The sequence below is a fragment of the Coturnix japonica genome, chromosome 1, assembly GCF_001577835.2.
Source record: "Coturnix japonica isolate 7356 chromosome 1, Coturnix japonica 2.1, whole genome shotgun sequence".
In the NCBI taxonomy this organism is placed as follows: Eukaryota; Metazoa; Chordata; class Aves; order Galliformes; family Phasianidae; genus Coturnix; species Coturnix japonica.
Genome location: NC_029516.1, coordinates 18,449,980 through 18,471,223, shown reverse-complemented (window position 1 = coordinate 18,471,223; position 21,244 = coordinate 18,449,980). Strand labels below are relative to the sequence as shown.

The window sequence follows — 21,244 nt, the reverse complement described above, 5'->3', positions numbered from 1 at the left end:
ACAGGCTCCATTCAGGGAGCGCTTAAATTTTTGTGAATACGGTAGTGTGAAACAGTAGAAATAATGTAAACTAGTACTTGGATTAAGGTTGTGTAATCCTTTCATTTGATTAATGAGCTTTCCGAGTTAGGAAAGTATCTACAGATATTCTTAAGGTGATTTTGATATATTTCTGACTTGAAAAAAAAAGAGGATTTGAATTTAAAACTGTTCACATCTTCCTGTGGATTTATCTTGCGTAACATAAGAACAAAGATAGAATGTTCCCTGTCTGTGTTTTAACATTACTATTGTTAACAAGCTGAGAAAAAATCTGCATACAGATTGGGAAGCGGCTTTAAGGAATGCCTACGTTAATTATTATGATCATTAAGGCTGTTGGTAGTTGGACCCTGCAAGGCCTTTTGCAGTTCTTGTAGATTTACCAACCATAGCTCTTCTGAAATTTCACATTTGCTTGGTAACAAAGACTGAGAAAAACCCCATTGTCAGGTGACTCAGAACAATGAAAATCTCATCCTGAGAGAAGTGATGTTCCATTACTTGCTGCCTAGATAAGCTTGTAAAACAAATTTAATTACATGCAACAGACAGGCTGCTGACCTCCACTTAAAATCCCATGTACACAGAGTGACCTATGGGTCTGACCTGAGACTGCAAGAAAAAAATGGCCTAAGTTGCCTCTCGTATGCCACCAAAGAGCTGCTGCGCTTTGTGCTCTCCATGGGGGAACAAATGAATTCGCTGCTTGCCCCATGGTCCTGACAGAGAAACCAAGGTAGAAGTTGAGATGAGTCAAATTGCTTCTGACCACAAGAATACTGATTTCGAGGCATTGGTTGAACAAATAATGCTTTGCTTGATCTGCCAGTTCTTATATTCATGTATCCCCCTAAATGTTAATTACTTGTGACTTTGTTTTCATACTGTTGCGTAACAAGAAGCCTTCTGTTGAATTACTGTGATGAAGATGGATAGTTTAACTGCCAAAAGTCTCTCACGATAAGGAATTGGATTTAAGTCTGCAAGTGTCTTTATGAGTTGTTTGTGCTTTTACCTTAGCGCTGTAGGATTGTGTTGCATTGCAACTTATAATGAAATAAGAGCAGCTGCCTACGGGGAGCATCCCTATGGGCCAAGCACAGTCCACTCAGAGCTTGCTATGGAATGGGGCTGTAAATGAGAGGAAGGTTGTTTGCAACTTGCAAAATAGATATGCAGTATCTTTTTAGGGGGTTAAGTAAGCAAATGCTTCCTGGAAAGTGCATTGTGTACAGAAGCAGAATGAAAACCTTGCAATGAATGCCAGAGAAGGCAAAGTGCTCAAGACAGTGGCTTGGGAGCAGGATTACATTGTTGCAGAGATAAACAGATAGCAGCAGACAGTTGCAAACACGCTTCTGTGCTTTTTGGCATTGTTTTTCTCGGACATTCAGACTCCAGCCACCTACAGAACACGGGCTGCCCAACCCAGGTGGATGCAGCTGGGCAAGAGGAGGAGGAGAGGTTTTGACCCCATGCTGGAACTGCAGCCCACAGGGGGGTATGTCAAGAGGCTGTTGCTGGGCTGCTTCTCCTTGCCACTCACTGGGGAGATGTAACAGCTACCAACTTCAGTTTATGTTACAACAGGGCTCTATCATAAATGCTGGCCATCCTCACTTTATATTGAATCAACATATAGAGCCTACTATTACATGTTGGCATGAAATTACCCAGCAATATATGCCTAGCCTGAAATATGAGACCTATCTGCTGGTGTTTTAAATGTTTGCCTGTCCTTTTAACTAACTGCATTCCAGGAATGCATATACAGTGAAAAAGAGATACAGCTCAGTGAGGTACCATTGTAACCACTAGCATATCAATAGTGCACCTGTGCATAAACAAAGGAAAAATACATATATTATACAGAAATACGTATAAATACAGGGAATTGCAGCCTTTTCTCATTATCTTGTAGTGTGTCTGTGTCCTTATATGTGTGTTTTCCCTATAAAACACAGTTTTGTTTTCCCCACTGTTAAAATGTTTGATCAGAGCTCCCTGTACTTTGCTACCTAAGATAGATACGTGTTATTGAGAAACCAAATTGAACAATAAAATAATATTCCTCCCAGGAAAGTTGGGAAACTTTATAGATCATCTTCTGCAGAGATTGCTCATTTTTACAAGGAGGCAAGAATAATTGTGGTGCTACTTACTGAGGGAAAATAACAAATCTGCTTTTCACAGAAACGAAGCTAGATGGACTTTCAGGGGGAAAAAGTGCAGCAGCGATATACTGCTGCCATTTTTGAAAGCCATACATGGCAGACCAATGCTACATCTGAAAGTTTATGTTTGGTACATCCATAATTTTTTCGTGCCTTTTATTTCTCTCTTTAACAAATTCAAATAAGCTCTGCAGAAAATTCTGCTGTCAAGACTGGGGAAGATGATGCAACACCATAATTTCCCAAATTATAGAATGTTCTGAAATGCTTGCAGAGGGATCCCAGCTCTCGCTGAATTAATTAGGAGGGCATGATGCAATTGTTTCTCATTGAGGCTGAAGTCTTCCCGAGAAACATGAGGGTTCACTCATTGATAAACGTTGCTTAAACCCTTGGCTGCAGGGCTGTCGTGTTGTATCCAAGTGGTTGGATCTCAATGACAGAAAGACTCACCAGACCCTGAGTCACTGTGCTCGCAGGGCTGCTGTCTCCTTCCGAATTTTTAGGAAGACCAAACGCTGTACAAGGAATGTGAAGCTTATTTATTTTCTTGCTACAAAGCATATAAATACCATTAACAGTCTTCTACTTAATGAATCAGAAACTATTTATTTTGGCCAGCCTATGTGTTGTCATCGTCCTGCTTCCTTCTGGAAAATTTTGGCCTGTACAAGAGTTCAATTGTAGGAGGAGCATCCTCACTGGCTGCTGAGAAGAGCAATAAAAATCTGCAAAGTTATCTTCACTTGGGTTTTGGAAGGAAGTAGGTTATAAAGCTGGTGATTTGTGCTACGTACTTCTTGTTGTTAGGATGGCAATCATTTTGCATTTTTTAAAGAACATAGTGAACTCAGTGTTCCCAGATGCTGTAAATAGTGCTGCTATGCTTCTATCTGCCTGCCCCCAGTGCACACTGTATTTACTGGTTCTGATCTTTTCTCTATGAAAAATTATTTCCAAATGTGTTGTTGTTTTGGTTTTATATCAGAAAAAGGGAGGCTAACAGGGAAGTTTTCACAGGCTGTCCATATAGAAAATGTCCATGAACATCTCGTGCCCTTTCTCAGAAGCTTGCAATTATTGTTTTAGGCTTTGCTTTCTTTCCTGAATACATTTATCTGTGGAAACCAGTTGTTTGCTCTCCTTGCAGCTACTTTTCACCCCTTTGACTAGTGAGGCATAGGAAGGATGTGATACAGTGATCCAAATGCAGATGCAATATTAACTTGTTCTGTCAACATTTCCTTTGTCATCTTTATAGATATGTACACCGAATCTTCCATGGGAGTGGGAAGGTATCACTCCTACCAAGTAAACAGAGGTTGCATTTTTTTTGTTCCCTTAAAAATGCACAAAAGACTTGTTGAACCGCATCTTCCCCAAAGTGTGCATGGCTAGTTCTTTAAAAACCATTTTGTGACAGTGTAGATGCAAGCATTTCTGTGCTACCTCTGTGCACATCAGTAGCTGAGCTAAAAACCTGACCTGAATAGATATGTGCCAGAACTGTGCCACCAAAGATTGGAGCTAAATAGTGGAAACAGATGAGAGCTTTCATTATCTGTTTTCTTTCTTTGTTCTTCTAATAAATCTTAATTTACTCTAATATCATTACCTCTCGCTTACCCAAAAGCTTCTTTAACTGCATCATTACTGGCAAACACTGGAAATCGTATAGAGGCATAACTAAATAAATAAACACATGTAATTAAAGCAGTGGAAGATCTGTACTCCCTTCTCATATAGGATATTATGGCATGAAATATTTTTGTAGGCATATTTCATCTCTTTTTTATGCTGTGCTCAAAGCAGATTCTGTAGGAGCAAGCTTGTATTTGTTATCGATTTTGTTTAATTTCAACTTTGGACCCAAGCTGTTTAAACAGATTACTCCCTGCTTTTATCTGAGTCCACTTCCTCATGTTTTCATCAAAGCAAAAGAGATTATTTGACTTTCTGTCTCCTAACGCAGTATTACACGAGAGTCATATGCTGTGGCAGTGATGTGTTCTGCAGAAAGGAATGGCCATGCTGTCTGCACGCAAGTTCCCTGTAATTGTTCCCTGGCAAAGGCAAAAGCATCTCTTTCTTATTTATTTGGTGGATATTTATTTATTCCTTGCAGTAATATTTATTCTCTAACCGGAGCTAATAGATTTCAGCACAAGATTAGGTGAGGCTATGTTTGAAGGAGCGTAATAATGTGCAGTCATGATATGTTTGTACCCTGGCAGTAATGCTTTGCCTTAAGCAAGAGTTTCTTTGCTGGACACACAGTGTTCGTGAGCTGGTTAATACTTGGCAAGAGGAAGACACCTTCTCTTCAGACTGACTTGTAGAGCAGTTCTGAGCATTTATTAGGTTTTCTTCTATGATCCTTTTGCATAATATTTATAAGAAAATTAAGATTGAAGTAGTGCATCTACTAACTTCTCAGTTGAATCCATGGCAAACACTTGGAAGACTGATAGGAATGTACAAAAATCCATCTGAATTTATGTTTCAGTATTGCAGGCACAGATGGGTTAGAGGTGTAGGATATAGGTCCCCTCTCTTAGGGTAACAGGCACAGTCAATAAGGATAACATCAGATGCTATGGAATCACTGCATCGTCAGCACCCATAGTGCTGGCAGGTTGCACTTGCATCTGTTTCTCTGGGATTTCTTGGACTTTGTTCTCCAGGCTGAGTCGATGAGGTGGTAAAACACTTTCTGTAGGTTCTGAAAACACTTTTTTTCTTCCTATGGAGGATATATTCTGCCCTTATTTAAGATGTGGGAAGAGTTAGGACTTCAAACATCAGCAAATGACAGCTCTGAGATACAATCCCAATTCACAGTTGAGCAAGCAGAGAAACCCTTCCAGGACTTTCATGTAGAAGGCATATGATTCCTCGTGAGCCGTGCAGATGTATTAACTGCTTGTTGCATTTGGATTTTCCTTTGCATTGTTTCTGTTTTGAACAAACGGTGCTTTGTATTGAGGCCTCAGTCATCACAGGCTCTGTCCTTAACATGGAGAGAGCAGAGCTGCAGGTGATCTCAGCTCTTTGCATAAACCACAGAAGCCCGCCACAAAGTCCTCCCTCGAATGTGGGTCAGGGATACCTCCCAGAGAGGGGGAACTGGACAGGGCCCAAGTGAAGGAGGAAAAGCAAACAGCAACAGCAGTCACGGTGCACTCAGGAATGGCAAAGGAATAACACGTTCTTGCCTGTTTAAATTTTTCAAGCTGCCTAAAAAGAGCTACTGGAAATGATTGTAGCACTTGCAACTATTGAAGAAGTGGTTTGGGTATAACTAAAACTTGCATATTAATTGATTGCATTTATGTGGGAAAATCAGTGCAAGGCTGAAGCTACTATACTTCTAAAAGATTACATCTCTGGGCCATTGCTAAGCTGTTTAAAGTCTAACCTCTGGACATACTGTAGTCTTATTTGCAACCTTAAACTAGCTCTGCAAATAATTCTCTACTAAAAAAGGTCTGTTCCAACATTTATGCAAGTATTAGCACCAATGCACTTGTAATCATAAATTATTTTTTTCATCATTATGTGTTTCAAAGGCAAGATATAGATTTTAAAATGTTAATCCTAGAGTTAGAGTGTTAGTCCTAACATGGCTGCTGAATTTACAGAATGGCTGAGGTTTGCAGGGACCTCTGGGTCTGTTTGTCCAACCCCTGCTCCAACAGGGACATCCAGAGCAGGGTGCCCAAGCCCACATCCGGGCATTTAAAGATCTCTGTGGAGGTGACTCCACAGCCCATGGGCAACGTGTGCTCCATCACCTGCATAGCACAGAAGAGCTTCCCAATGTTCAGATGACACTTCTTGTGTTCCAGTTTGTACCCATTGCCACTTGTCCTGGCATTGGGCACTGCTGGCTCTGTCCTCTTTCACTTTCCCTCTAAGTGTTCATAGACATAGATGAGATTCTCCTCTTCTCAGGCCCAGCTCATTCAGCCTTTCTTCAGAGTAGACCTGCTCCAGTCCCATCATCATCATCTTCTGGCCCTACATTGGACTCTTTGTCTTGGAGAGCTCAGAACTGGACACAGTACCAGGACTGACCTCATTAGTGCTGAATAGAGGGGAAAGATCTCTCTTCCACCTGTTGGCAGTGCTTTGCTTAAGACAGCACAGGATACTATCAGCTCTTTTTTTTGTAGCAAGGGCACACTGCTGGCTCATGTTCAACCAGTTGTCCACCAAGGCCCCCTTATCTGCAGAGTTGCTTTCTAGGTGGTCGCAGGCTTGTCCTGATGCTTGGGTTTGTTCCTCTCCAGATGCAGGACTTCGTACTTCTCCTTGTTGAATTTACTGAGGTTTAATTACTGTTATTTTGGAAAATGAACAAGTTTGGAAGTGGTCAAGGTTTTTACTGGCCAAATTAGAATGGATTCAGTTAATCCCAAATCACCTGTGCTAACACTCCCTAATGCGTTTGTTTACTGAGGGTTTTGCACATATGCTAAGAATGAGGAAATAACGGATCTACAAGGCAGGGTTCATATATTTTTGGTGTTTTTTCATGGCATTTAATAGTGGGATTGTCATGAATAGTGATTGCATAATTATCTGAGTTGACTCATTTTATGATACAGCAGCCTACCTTTCTTTTTTTTTTTTTTTGGTAAAAATATACCCCCCAGTGTAAGCCTTTCTCTGTCATGAATACCAAGAATTTTATTAAAATCTGACCTTATTTAAGTGCACCATCAATATTAAAATAGTGCATCCGAAATCTCAATCACTTAGAAATTATCTGTGCCTGAGAAGATGAAATGAGAAACTCACCAATTAGTATGAAAGTCTGAGTAGAGCAGAAAGTGACTTCAAAGAACATGATTATATATTTCTGGGTTATTTATATATATATATATATATATGTATGTATATATTTTTTTTCTGAAGTACTTCCAATTTGTAGAAAACTTTAAACACTTTTTTTTGCACAATATTGGAACATATGAAGATTCTTTATTATTTGTGTGCAAACTGAAAGTTAAAAAGAACTTTTGGAATCATTTTAAAACAAAAACAATCTGTTTAGCTTTTAAAGATGAAAGGACTGAAAATGCTAAGTCTTGGTCTGCTGGCACTCCTCTGCTGAGCCATTGCTTTCTTTTACATGTGCTGTAGGCTGGTGTTTGATCCAGCATTTCATCATATTACCCAACTTTTTTTATCGGGCAAGCCTTTTCATAATGTTTTGTGTCTGTGTCAGATCATCTCTACACATCTTTGTGGGATGTTTGGGCCCATCTTGTGATCAGATGGTATCAAACAGCTTTTACAGAGCCCAATAAAGCTCTAATTCCCAACCTCCATCAAGCTCAAAAGAGTCTGAAGCCTCTTCTGCAGAAAGCTCCCACCATCACGTGAGGGGTATCCCTGACTGGGGCTGGTTTAGTGCCTTGATTATATCTCAGAGTAGCTGGGATTTTCAGCTTCAGCTCCTTCTGATTTGTGTTGCATAACATCTGGCTACCAAAAATGTTTTAATGAAACAGCATTGAAATGGGGTGTCTCATTTCATAATTGCTAGCACAGAAAGAAAGCAAGCATTGTATGCTCTTGTGTGTGATTTCCCTGTGCTGTGCTCTGATTTTCCTTGTAACAGGTATAGTTTTAAATTTGAGTAGTTTTAGTGGGTTTGTTTTCGTTTGTTTTTTTTCAGACTTAAAGCTTTTGATTATACCACTATATAACAATGATGCAGGATTTCTTATCACTGCTACATTTTCTGCACATCAAAGCAAATGGCATATTTTTGTACCACCACGTGTATAAATATTGTTGCAGTGGTGGCAGTTTCCGAAGTGCCAGTGAAAAAAAAGAAAAGTATATAAAAACCCACCTCAGAGCTGGAGGTCCAGAAATGCAGAGTAAGGCAAAAATGTGAATAAACCATTCCAGTGGTGAAGATATAAGTGAGAAGCAGACTGGGGAGCATACCCACAGTCTCAAACTCATCTGTGGGAGAAGGGGGAAGCCCAGATATATTTCTTTATAAAGGAAAGAAAAATAACTCTCCTCTACCTCATGTCCCATGGAATTCCTCACTCCTTTGGTTTTTTAAGCCTCCACAATTTTTGGAAATTATTGTTTTATGGAAACTGCAAATGTAATTATATGTAATGAGTGTTCTTAAACGAATGCAGGATTATGTAGTTTCCAAAGGCAAAATAAAAGACATTATTGAGATTAAAAATCACTTTTCTATCAACTCCAATGCATTTTCCCCTTATCTCCAAAATGGCAGTGTGAAGTCAGTAGGAAAAAGCTGCTCCCACAGTTCCCAGCTGTGGATGTGTCAGTGGAGATGAGTTTCAGTGCCTTTCTGGAGTACCGGTTTGCGTACACCTTACATTCTACTTCACCAAAAATGAAGCCTTCCAAGGTTTTGTCTATTCCCTCCGTTAGCTTTGGAGGTTTTGTAATGTTTGTACAGTGAGACTGAAGGCCTATGAATCTAAATAAAAACAGCCACGGCTGCTGTAAAGGGCCACTTTTCTTTGCCTTCCTTTTGAAGGAACAGAGGTTAGGGGTATACCTCCATTTTTGTTGTCTTCACAGCCTCTGCATTGCCTTTCTATGACTGGTGTTGTTTGAGGGCCGGTTGGGTCATTGGCCAGAGAGAAGAGCGTGCCCTTCTGGCCTGATGAGCCAGTGCACCTTGAGCAGGTCTTCGAGCCAGAGAGGGGCTGCTGGAAGACAGACATCCTCTTTGGTTCACTCCTTTTTTTTTTTTGTATCCTCCTAAAAGCTGCTTTTGCTCACAAATTGCTCTTGCTTATTTGGTTTTGTGTGAATGCCTATGAGATCCTCCTGGTTCCCCTTAAAGGGTAGGGCCATGCACTCTTTTCTGTGCTGCGCTTCACGTTGTGCAAGTTACCTCCAGCTTATTGTAAAAGCAGTTTTCAGTTAAGTAACCGAATATGAGAAACTTTAAATAAAATGCCTTTGGAAACAGTAAATGACAAACTTCTCTGAATGTGTTTTACGAGAGCCTTGCAGCCCAATCTCCTAAAAGAAGCGCCCACGACTGACTTTATAGCTGATACACAACTGGTTGGCAGACAAAAGCCTAGCTTGGATTTCAATTTACAACCTATGATACATAGAGTTCTCTCTTCCTTGTAATGCTTTAAACTGAAATTGAATTTTAAATTAACTTGACACTGTGCTATTTTCAAGCCAGATAAATAACCATGTTCCTTTTCTCTTCTTTCATAATATATTTGATATCTTACTACAGAACATATTTCCTGAATTGATATTAATATTACACCTTTGCCTATCCTTACTTTCCTTAGAAAACGTGTGAAACATAACTGCCTTACTGTAAGAAGTATTGTTTGTGCTTTGACAATTACATGGTTTTGTGGTTTAAGAATTTTGCAGTTTTAGCTGTAAAAATCTGTTTTATTCCTTTGCTTTTTCATATTACACTGATCAAACACTGGCCTTCAGAGTTATGTTTTCTCAGCCTACATGTGTGTGATTTCCATTTGTTTTAATTCATCGGAGGGCTGTGTTCACCACTTTTGTACCCCACTTACACTATTACTCAATGTCTCAATTCCCCCAGCTATGGATTTGGGAATGGAATTACTTCTCTGAAGGTTGGGTGTTTTAAGCTGCTGGACTCAAAGAGTACAGGTGTAAGTGATTGTGTAACATGGCAGGTAGTCACAATTGTGGTCAGTGGTTAATCTGAAATCTGATAGAGTAATCCTCTTTAACTTTTGATAGATCATACAGCCAGGAAGAATATTGAAAAAGACCTGCCTCATAGAAGGAAAAGAAAAAAAACAAGAGGGGATTTTTTCCTAAGTATCCTAAAAGAAAAGCAAATACCTACATTTCTGAATGCATATGTACATTGCAGAAAGGAAGACTTCTACTGTAGAATTGTTTTGTTTTCTCTAATTCTCATGCTCGTATTTGAACAAAATGTTCTTATAAAACTGTTCATGTATCTTATACTGAAGGACAGACAAGTCATGATGTTGGCATGCTGGGCAAAATTTATTTCTTCTGTTCCTGGTAAAGAATCTGACTAATACCATTGGTCAGTGTATGTAACTTGAAAATAAGATATCAGAGTGCATCCTCCCTCCCTTCTGCCTCAGGAAGATGTTCATCGAACAATTCCCTTTTCATACTGTTTTGCTTCTCGCAGGGCATTAGCATTCTTGGAAGAATTTCACAGGCCCTGAGGCTTTAGTAATGATCAAGACAGGCAGAAGGAAAAATTACTGAACACATCCCCTGGTAGGCTGAGGGGTGGAATTTTAACCAGGGGCTTTCACTACCATTGTTTTTCTCGCTCACTCTTTCACTATTCCTTTGCTAGCCGACACCAGTAGGACTCGAGAGCCTAACTCAACGCTGTTTTTATTAACAAGCATAATGAAGGAATATTCTGAGTATTTTGTTTCTTTGACTGTACTGATGAAGGAGAAAAAGAAACTCTGTCTTAAATAGGGCATGAAGTTATGCAGAACTGCAGGACTCGGACACAAATTCTCTTCAGCAGAGGAATGCCACATGAAATTGGAAACTTCTAAGCCAAACAACAAAGCCTGAGCTCTGTTGCTTTTCAGTGTCTTGTGTTTCTATCATCTCTCCTCTCCTTTTCCCCTGCCACTCCCCTGAGGTATTCAAATGGAAGGATTGCTTCTAAGGTATTTAAACAAAGAAGGCATTCGGCAGCAGATGAGACTTCCTTGAATCAAAGGTGTTTTCACATGCTCAGATCTTTCCCCAGAAAGATCCTTCTCACCATACAGGAGAAGGAGTCCTGCTTAGTACTCTTTGAAGATACTGGTCATTTTGGTGGACAGTGGCAGTGCACATCTCTGGGGTGTGTGCGTCTGTATATTTAGGCAGATTTGTTTGAGTCTCAGCCAAGATATATGCCAAAAGGATTACACTTCATCTTTCATCCTGGGGAGAAGAGAGCCTAAATGGGTTTATCATGGGGTTTTCATTCACTCTGTCATTTCTCCCTTCTTTATCTTTCATTGCTAGACTTCTAATTTCTCCAGACAGCAGCGCACACCCCTGCAGCTGGCCCTGCATAATGATTCCCTCCTCCCTGACTGACATGAGGGTGGATACATAAATCTCCTGCCGTCAGGGTGCCTCCTTCGGCAGACACTCTTCCCTCTCCCCCCTTGAAAAATATCTGTCCCCTCTTCAGCACGCTCATTTACCTCCTACCAGTGCTTCCTGCTGAGCCAAGATGCTGCCTGTGACCATTATCCAGGCTATGCTAAACATTGGGAAACGGTTCTTTTATGACGAAAATGCAACCATTTTTTTCTTTTCCTAATGACAATTATCAGTGTAAATTGGAGCGCCTTTAGCGATTGTATTTGACACAAACATCATCCCATAAGGCAACTAGCTCCTGTGAATAGCAAGGGCTGAGTGATGGCTTGTATTAGGAGCTGGAGCACTAGAAGGACTCTCATAAACAAGAATTTCAATGGAAACAGTGGTCTTTAAGAGGTCTTAAGTTGAAGATCTCCATGTTCTGTGAGGCTCTGCATTAATTCAAAGTGATTCCTTTGAACCACTTTGTACCTCTGAGTAAGGGCAGAGCTGTCAAATCTCAGGCTTCCCAGCTGCTGAAGTCATCCAACACTTTGGCAGCTTATGAATCAAAGGGGACTTGCAAACTGTTTACAAAGTATTGTTTTAAAATTTCTCTTCCTAAATCTTCCATCCTCACTTCCAAGGGGGGAAATATAACAACTGACTGAAAATCAAGGATAGTTTAAAGGGCAGGAATCTCTGTTCCTGTCCTTGAGATAAAAGCAGACACTGGATGAATACGCAATGTCAGACTTCTCTAGCAGCAGAGGGCTTCATAAAGGTCAACATCTCTTCCAAGAGTGGCCGCACAAGGTGTGAGAGTGCTCCAGTAGGTGTTCGGTGCTGGCTTGTCTGGTATTTGTAGTCAGTTGCTTTGAGAATTAAATGATATTTTCTCCAATTACAAGTATTTGACTGTTTCTTTGCTGCTATCCTTACGATGATTCATATTGCAGTTATTTTAAAGAGGCAGATAAACTGCAGTTGTTTATATACAAACAGAATATGGCATTGGATGCCAGAAACCAATCTCACTAATATTTGGCTGGCTAGGTTGTGTCGTTGTTTCATGTTTTGGCTATCAGAGAGAGCAAGCTTAAGATTAATTGGAAAGAGATTCTTTCTTTCCAAGTGTGCTCAGTGCCAGGGATATTTTCTCCTCTGTAAATGCTGGCAATTGATTATAAAATGTCAGAGGTGTTAACAGTGTCAGTGACCTTCATCTAGCCAGCTAGAATAATAGCTGAGACTTGCTTTAGGGCACGCTGCAGTGACTGGCAGGTGATTGTGGATTGTAAGTATAATGGTGCTTATTCCCCTAAATTTATCTGAAAAATGGCATTGGACACACAAAAAAATAATAATGCTGTACTCTTCATGATCTTCTGGGTAAGCGTGGCAGATGTGAGCAGCCTGGTCTGTCCCCTTTGCAGAGGAGTGAGCAAAGCTTCTAACCTGCTGCTGGGACCAGCCTGTGAGCTGGTGTCTGTCCCATGCCTTCTGAGCTACTCCATGTTCTTGGGAGTCCCACTGATGTGACTTGACCTGTGATGCCAGCAGCAGTGGTGGAGTTGGATGGCCTGTGTGCCCAGTGCTGGGACTGGGAAGGGAAGTATCTGAAGTTCTTGAAAAGAAATAAAAGGATAGAGATGATGAGTATTAAGCTTAGAAGAGCAGCACAAATTAGGCTGGACTTGAGGAGAACTTCTTCTGTGGCATTCTTCCACCTTAATGGTAGAAAAAGTGTGCTTCTTTTATATTTTAATGTCTTGTCTTTATGAAGTCTGAGGGCTGGAATTCTTGCATTTTATTCCCTGGATAGCCTGTCTTTTAATTTATGTCTTTATTCCTTTCTGATGAGAGCAGGTACGCAGAGAAATGGAACTTTTTGTATTACATGTCTTGGGTCTAGCATTATTCAAAATAGATACAAGTGATTAAGGATTTGGGGGGAAAAAAGTCTTGAGCAAGTTGTCTTCTGTGGGTTTCTTTGAAAAGCCAGCTCTTTGCTGCTCTGTAAGGCTGCCAGCCAGATCTGTGGTTCAACCTGTGTAGGTCACCATGAGTTGGGCAGAGGTGCAGGAGCTATGGGCTGTGGGGAACCACAGGCAGGGAGAAGAGTGAGGTATGCAATCCCACTCCCGCTGTAAATGGTTGCAACAGCTGTAGGTGACACTGAGGCTAGAGATGATTTCAAAAACAGCGTCCTGACTCCAGAATCACAGAGAGCAACTGTATTACTGTACACATGGCAGGTCTTCTACAGTGAATACTAGGACATTTCTCCCTCTCCCCTGCCATTTTTCCTCAGCATTGCCCAAGTGAGGGCCTAGGATCTGTTCTTTTAGTTTTCTTACAGTGCCAGTTTTCTCTAAACATGTTAAAAGCCTTTGAGTTTATGACAGATGAGAGGATACTTCTGCTAATTTAAGATAAAAAATACCTTCTTAAGAGATTTCATACATAAAATTCTCATGGAACTGGTCTGTTGAAACAAGTCATTCAGAAAAAATAACTTAGGCCTACCGGAGGATGTACAGTCCAACACCCTGCTCAGAGCAGGGCCCATGAGGTCAAGTTGCTGGGAACATAGCACATATTTTGCAGCCTGCTCTATGTACTGCAAACTTAAATACATGGTGGTGAGTGAGATTTTTGATAAAGAAAGAAAGGAATTGTAATGCATCTCCTTTGTCTTCACCTTTCAGAAGAGAAATAAGGAGGGAGAGGGGGAAAAAGGTTCTTTTCTATGCATTCTCCTTTATTTTTAAATGGAAATAAAATTTTCATCAGGCTAAGTCTTACTTTCCATACTCAATTATTCCCCAGAAAGTTGAAATGAGTATAGATGTGGGCTTTTTAAGAATATGCTTTTAGAATTTAATTTCTGAAGTGAAAGGAAACTGCAAGGTGACATTGCTTTTGAAAATTGAGCCTTTAATAAAGGGCTTCATTTAGGCATCCATCCTTGAAAATGGATGGTGAACTATGTAGGGGTTTGGAGGGAAAAGGGAAAAAGAGGAACACAAGAGAATGAGAGTAGATGAAAGTGCAAGGTAATTTAAGTCTTTGTTTAATGCCTTTGTTTGAAATCAGTACTGGTTTATTTGGTCAGCCAAGCATCGACAGCTCAAAGTCAAATTCTTATCATAAAGTATTCTTGCCAGAGATGATGTCTATGTAAGTTTATTTTGGATTTACCATTATCTTCAAGAAACATGACCCTTCCAAAGGAGAGCTAGAATGCTTTGTAAATAGCTTTCAAGGGCTTTGCATTTTCCCAAGATGTCTTGAGAGGGCACCTATGCTTGGGGAAGGCCAAGTGAGAACCGTGCTTGCTGACAACAGCAGTGTTAAAGGCTTTCTTTTGTATGAGGCAGCACTGAATCTCTAGCAGTCAGTGTGAATGTCCATCGTTGGGTCTTAAAGGTGAAGTGTTGCATCATTCCTGAATGCTAAGATCATTTTCTGTTGTTCCAGGTGAGAAAACCAACAGTGACAGCACAGGGCTCAGGTCTGGGGCTGGTCTGGTACCTTCAGAGCACAGCTGAACACAATTAAACCCAGACATCACTGCATCCCTCTTGAAGACTCAGTAGAAGTCAACTATTCTTTCCCAAGCAGGGTGTGCACACAGTTCTAATGTGAATTTTTTCAGGTAAGCTTGCTTTTTCTTTTTTTAAATACACTTGGCTTTTTTTTAAACGAGATATTATTGTTCTATTTTTCTCAGCAAGTTTGTTGTTATTCTTCAAAACTTTCAAATGTTGCTGAAGCATATAATAAATGTTTATTACCATTAATGGAGATAAAACTTTTAGGAAGCAATCTTGCAAGAGGCATTAAAGATTAGCAAAAGAAAAAAAAAAAAAGAAAAAGAAAAGAAAGAAGGAGCAGCTTGGCAGAGGTTCTGTATTTATAAACCTATTTATATCTGGTATGCTTGCTAGGAGAGCAGGTTTGTGCCGCTGCCAGCAAGATGCTCCGGCTGACTGCTGTGCTATTGCTTGCCCTAATTCTGCACTTAGGTTCTGAGTCTCCCACTGGGACACTGAGCAGATGTGTGATTAAACTGGCTCTCGAAGGTGTTCGGGTTTGGCTGCATCTCTGTGGACAATCAGAGAGATTCGATCCAGTTCTTTTCTAGGACCTGTTCACATTGATTAGCCCATGTTGGCTTGACAGGATTCTCAGAAACTGACTCGTAAAACCCCTCGTCCAGCTAAGAATCTTCTTTAAACTCAAGCATCCAAAGAGACCTGAAGTGAAGATTGACAGAGGGGTTACTCAGACGTGGTCCTTGGTCTCTTCTTTAGCTGCTAATCAGTTTCAAACCATTTAGACTTCTTATAGGGTACCGGTGACATTCCTGGAAGTGCAGCTGGAGTGCTCCTTCCAGTCTGGAATGAGGCTGGAGGGAAATGTGAAGCATTTCTCTGGAATTGCTTTTTCAGCTGAAACGTCAGCCTTTCGCTACCAGTAATAATTACCCACGGACTATACTTTTGGGAAGGTAGCACTTAGCCTTTACAGAAAGAGAAACACGTGTCTCCTGTCTGACACTGAAGAGAAACAAAACAATGGGAGAGGAACATAAAATTTGCAAAGAGCCTTGTTAAGAAAACCGAGTGTATAATATCATCTAGCTGGTAACTGGCTGCATGCCAGCTCGGGAATAGTTTTTGTTCTTTGCTTTTTGTTTTTTAACATGCTGCTTCTTTGTATGAAGTTTTTTACTTTTGCTTGGAAACTATTGGGAAAGGGAGGGATCAAAACACGGCTTTACATGCATGTGAGCTGCAAAATGAATAACAATGAAGACAGCTGTTTTAAAACAAAAAAAGATATTCCCTCCTACGCATATTCATTTATCTACCTAAAACCGTGATTTTTCAAAATGTAGGGGAAAGCATGAAAATAGCTATTTAAGCTCATTTAGAAATATGCATAAGGGAAGTCAAGTATCTCTGAGGAACCTCCTGTGGAGGACGGGTGGCCCTGCTAAAAGGGAATAACAGCAGTTGTTGTAATTTTGCAGTGAAATTTTAAATCAGTTGTGTGGATAACACCAGGATATACTCTGAGAGCAGCCAGGAGCACTTTTCTGTGGGTGCAAAGGCCTCTATGCCAGGCAGGGTTAGTGATCCCACAACTGAGCCATGTGTTTGACCACACATCAGCTTCCTGCAGTCAGCCTTAGTGAGCTGCTGCCACCCCAATGGAAAAGGCTTCCAAAACTGCACAAAGGCGTGCCTGATAATACACGGCTTGTCTGTACTCCTGGCTGGGAGGTTTGATGTTCAAAATGGGCTTGGTCTTAGATTCTGCAATGATTAAACGTTTTGATAACTCGCATCATTATAATGTTCAAAGTAGGCATTAGACTTTTACTGAAATTACTGCAAGTTCCTCATAACTGGACTGATAAAAGGTGGTATTTCCTTTTCAAGAAGCCTTCACTGATCTGGTTGTTTCTTGAGGTCTGTTCCTTTGAAAGGAAGATTAGCATCCCTGTGCTTTTTAATAACATGAACAGAGTACTAAAAGTCCGCGGTCAGCATTTTGGCTAGAACACGGCGTGCGTGGTTCATTGCTCTACAGAACATGTGGGATATTGAATGTGGATATTAATTTTCTTCATTCCTCCATCACAAAGGAAATAGAAAATGCTCGTATAAGGGGCAAAATGGTTTATGGAATTCTTCAGCAGAGCCTTTCGTGGTAGGCAATTATAAACTTTGATGTGTGGGTATATTGAGTGCTTCCTGGCGTTAGCTGTGTGTACCTAAGTATCGATTGGGTTGGGTGCTGTCTTACAGCCGTTTAAGTAACTGCATGGTGGTGCTATAGAAGAGAAACAGAAACGGTGGGTTTTCTCCTAACTTTTCTTTCTTCTTTTTTCCTTTTCTTTCAAGAAGCTTTCTTCAAACTTCATTAGTCTTCAAAGTTTCCCCTTTTAAATGGGTGGCTGGCATATGCTTTTTTGTGGACGCATTTCACGTGTCTGGAGTTGTTAAAGAGCGAAGCCATAGCCCCAGTTCACTTGTGTGGCAATGAACTTCCCATGGAAATGGGGCTTCTAATAAGTGGCATTGTGCTGGAAGGTGCTAATGACTGCCATCAATCAGAGGGCTGGTAAAAGTTGTTCCCCCCCTCCTCCCAGACTAAATGAGACAGCAATTAAATGCCCTTTTGTTGAGTGATAGCTGAGACAATAGAAATCAATGTCCAAAGCACAAACCCGAATGGCAAGTCTTAAGTATAAGCTAAGCCATGTGTCCCAAGCGATTGGCATGTTGATTTGCTTACAGCTGAGGGTGTATATGAAAGGAATAACCGGGAGCGCAGGCAGCAGGGGAAGCTGTAATGCTCTTTGGAGTGCGGCCAGATCGCAGTATGAGTTGGAAAGGCTTTGCGGTGGGGCTGCCTCGGCTGTGTGCAACCCAGCAGCATACATGGGACCAGGAGCAGGCTATGGCACAAGGCTGACATCAGAAGATGGGATGCTAAGTGTGTTCACGGTGTGTTTTTAGGTTGGTTGCCTGAAGAACATGCAATATCTGATATGGTAGGAAGCCCACTGCTACAAACAGCCTTCTCTAAGAGCACTTCATACTGGCTGGGTGAGCTTATGCTCAATCGATGCTGGATTTAGCAAATGCCAAGATTCATCGTGGGTTGGAGGCCCTGCTGCCTCAGATGCCATTGATTCTCACCTTATTTCTTACAGGTGCAAGATCTGCTCTTGGGTAATTCCACTGGTTTTAAACAAACTAAGAAAAAAATCAGCCACCATCACCAACAACCAACAGGCTGCTCATAAATTTCTTCTAAATGCAAACAGGCTTTTGAGACCCCTTAATACTGATTTAATTTTGCCCAAAAGATGTGCAGTTCTTTAGGTTGCTGAGTGTGTGTTGCCTGTCTTACTGACTCCAGACTTTCTCCAAAGCTTATTGATGCCACTAAAGACATTTCCTTTTGACTTCAGCATGCTACTTGCAGTTCTGCTTTTGCTTTATTGCCTGGCTGAAAGGGCTTTAAGTTACTTGTCTGCACAGGGCTGCATTGTCTCTAATCTGTGTGGGTTTTTTGTTTTTGTTGTGTTGTGGGATTTTTTGTTTGTTTGTTTGTTTTTCTTTTGTGCGAGACTGTAAATGCATTGAGAACAAGAAGTGATTGCACTTACTAATGGCAAGGCCCACTGCTGTCTTGCAGTTCATACGCTGTTGGCAGGGACTGGCTGTATGGTGCTTCACAGCAGCTCAGCTAAAATAGGAAAGTCTTTAGATTTGTCTCTGAAGAGGTGTTACAGTAAGAAGTTATTTCACTTTTGTACCTGAAAAGTGTTGCACACAGATGGCCAGGGTCACCTGAAGGAAAATCTGAGTTTGTTTTAAAGAAAATATATCTGTTTACAGATTTTGGTATTGAACTGGTTTTGTGGCATCCATATTTGTCACAGCTCTTTTGGGGGCTTGAACAAGTTAGAAGTCCATAGAGATAGGATGACATTAGAAACAGACTCATACACCTACATGTTGGTGTTTCTTGTCCTTATTGCTCAGTGATAAGATTCTGCTTTTGTTTTGTGTCCCAGTCACTGAGCTCTCCCATGCTGAGTCCCCTTCCTCACTCCGCCTGTCTCTACTCACTTTTGAAACTTGTATTCCTCAGTGCTTGTGTGTCACCTATGCCTTTATAGCATTGACACTGCTTTGAATGACACCCTTCGTGGTCTCACTGTTTTTGTGTAAGTTCAAGTGTTTATCTCTGACATTAACTGGCTCTAGCCTTGACTTGCACCTTACCTTTGCACCAGATTCTCTACCAAAATAACAAGAAAGAGATGATGCAGCAATATGCTCCCATATTACCAGTGTAACACTAATCCTTTCAATAAAGACTTTGATTTATTAATCCGTTTTTTACTGTTACTATTACGGATTTAAAAAAGAAAAATGTACAAAACCATTCTTGTCAATGAATATATAATAACACATTTGGCAGTATGGCCAATCTATCTTGGGATGAACATAGGCATAGAAAGTGCAAAAGCTATTTGTAGTGGTTAATGGTTTATATTTACTTATTCAGTGTGTAATTTTGAATAATCATAGATTAGCTTTTTTAAAGCATCTGCTTCTATACGGCAAACCTTCAGCAGTCCAATGAAGCAGAGCCATTGACTGCGATTTGATGTGTCCATTACCTCCTGCAAATGCTGTGGAATACAATGGAGTAGCATGCAGACTTTAAAGCTGTCGTGACAGGTATTAAGAATGTGTCAAATCCCAGTGATGACTGATAACATATCTGTCATTTGTGATGGGATTATTAGGAAGAGGAATGCCACTAGGAGAAAGATACTCTGGGAAGAAAAAAAGGGGGGAGGGAAAGACAGGAGGAGAGGGGATTTGCTGTTCTTCAGAGCTGCCTCATTTAATTAAGCTTTGTCTAGTCCATAAACAAATCTGTTAACTTCCTGACTACTTTGGCAGTTTATGCACTTTAACGCTAAAGCAGTAATTTGAGACAATTCAGGTTTCCCTTTGGTGGATAGTTGCACTGTAAGTATTGTGGCTATAAAGAAGACTGTTGACCACTACATGGAAATGGCTAGTGTAATATTACTGTCTATTTTATTTGCTAATTGAGAATCAAATAGAATTCTGTGGAAGACAGAATGCATTGGGCACATACAGCATCTTCTGTATGGAAGATCTTTCTAGAGCTGAGGGAGGAATATAATCTGCCAGCACCAATTGATGTGCTTTCTTTTGTTAGTAGAAAGCATATGAACTATTGTTTTTTGTTTTGGTTTGGTTTGATTTTGTTAGGGTTTTTTTTGTTTGTTTGCTGGGATAGTGGAGGTGACCTACACACTCCTTGCTATTGGTATCTTTGGTGTTGAAGTATCCTCATGAGCAGCAGTGGACCTCATGCCCAAGTGGACACTTGGGTACAACTGAACGGTTCAGGAGGGTAACTGCCTGGTTAGATGTGTCCAACCATAAGTGGTTGCCAGCTTGGGTCATCCAGTTGGTGGCCTTCAAGGCTGGTTGATGCCTCACAAAAGAGTGGGTTATAGTCTCAGATTTGGGAGGCACTTGGAGAGGTGTGGGCCTCAGTTTGGACCAAGCTGCAGCTACTGTGATGATTCATTGTTATTTAAGCAATGAATCCTGTTCCTGACAGTCTTTGATGGCAAATCAGCTACAACAAGCTATCCATATCTGGGCAGCCAGTCGTTTGTCCTGCAGAAAGGCCTACTAGGACAAGGCACAATGCCTCAGCGTGTTGGTTAGCTTGTGGGGCTATCTGTGATTTGGGTGTAAGTACAGACCCCAAGCTGCTGGGATGGGTGAAGGCCAGAACCAAGGTACCTGCTGATACCTCATGCTTACTGTAGGAAAGAGCACGCATATGGTAGTTGCAGCATGCCCAAGCTTCAGGGCAAGTTCATACCCTGCTTACCTCATGGCCCAGCCTGGGCCCCCAGGAAAGACCTTTTTTCTTTTTCTTTTTTTTATCCACTTGTGTAAATGTATGCTTACCCGCTTACCCCACCCACAGAGGCTGGCTGAGCAGTCACTATGGAGCAATCTGCTGCGAGGACTACAAGTTTTGCTTTTTAATACATGATGTATTGTGGCTTAATTAATTTTCCAAGGTTGTTCGGCAGAGGGACTCATGGCAACGATCCCAAAACAACAAGCTATTTGGGTACCTAAACCCAAAGCTGGTTGAGCTTAAGAGTTGTTAAGGAAGCCAGCTTTTGTTTTTTTAGTTTCCTCCAGAAGCTGAACTCAGCATTTCTTCAGAGCAAGCTGAACTGAGCACCCAGAAATCATTAATCATACTTTAAAATCTGGACTTCAACTTCTTTTATACATAGGTTACCCTACAGCACA

At 40.9% G+C, this 21,244-nt stretch overlaps 1 protein-coding gene across 4 annotated transcripts in view; it reads left to right on the top strand.

Moving 5' to 3' along the window:
- The window catches only part of PLXNB2 (plexin B2), a 249,814-nt gene that overhangs the window by 65,757 nt on the left and 162,813 nt on the right, over window positions 1–21,244 (top strand). For all 4 annotated transcript variants that reach the window (XM_015852624.2, XM_015852618.2, XM_015852631.2 and 1 more), the window contains exon 3: window positions 14,811–14,988. The gene's annotated coding sequence lies outside the window, so the exon portion shown is untranslated. The remainder of the gene's footprint in view (window positions 1–14,810; window positions 14,989–21,244) is intronic.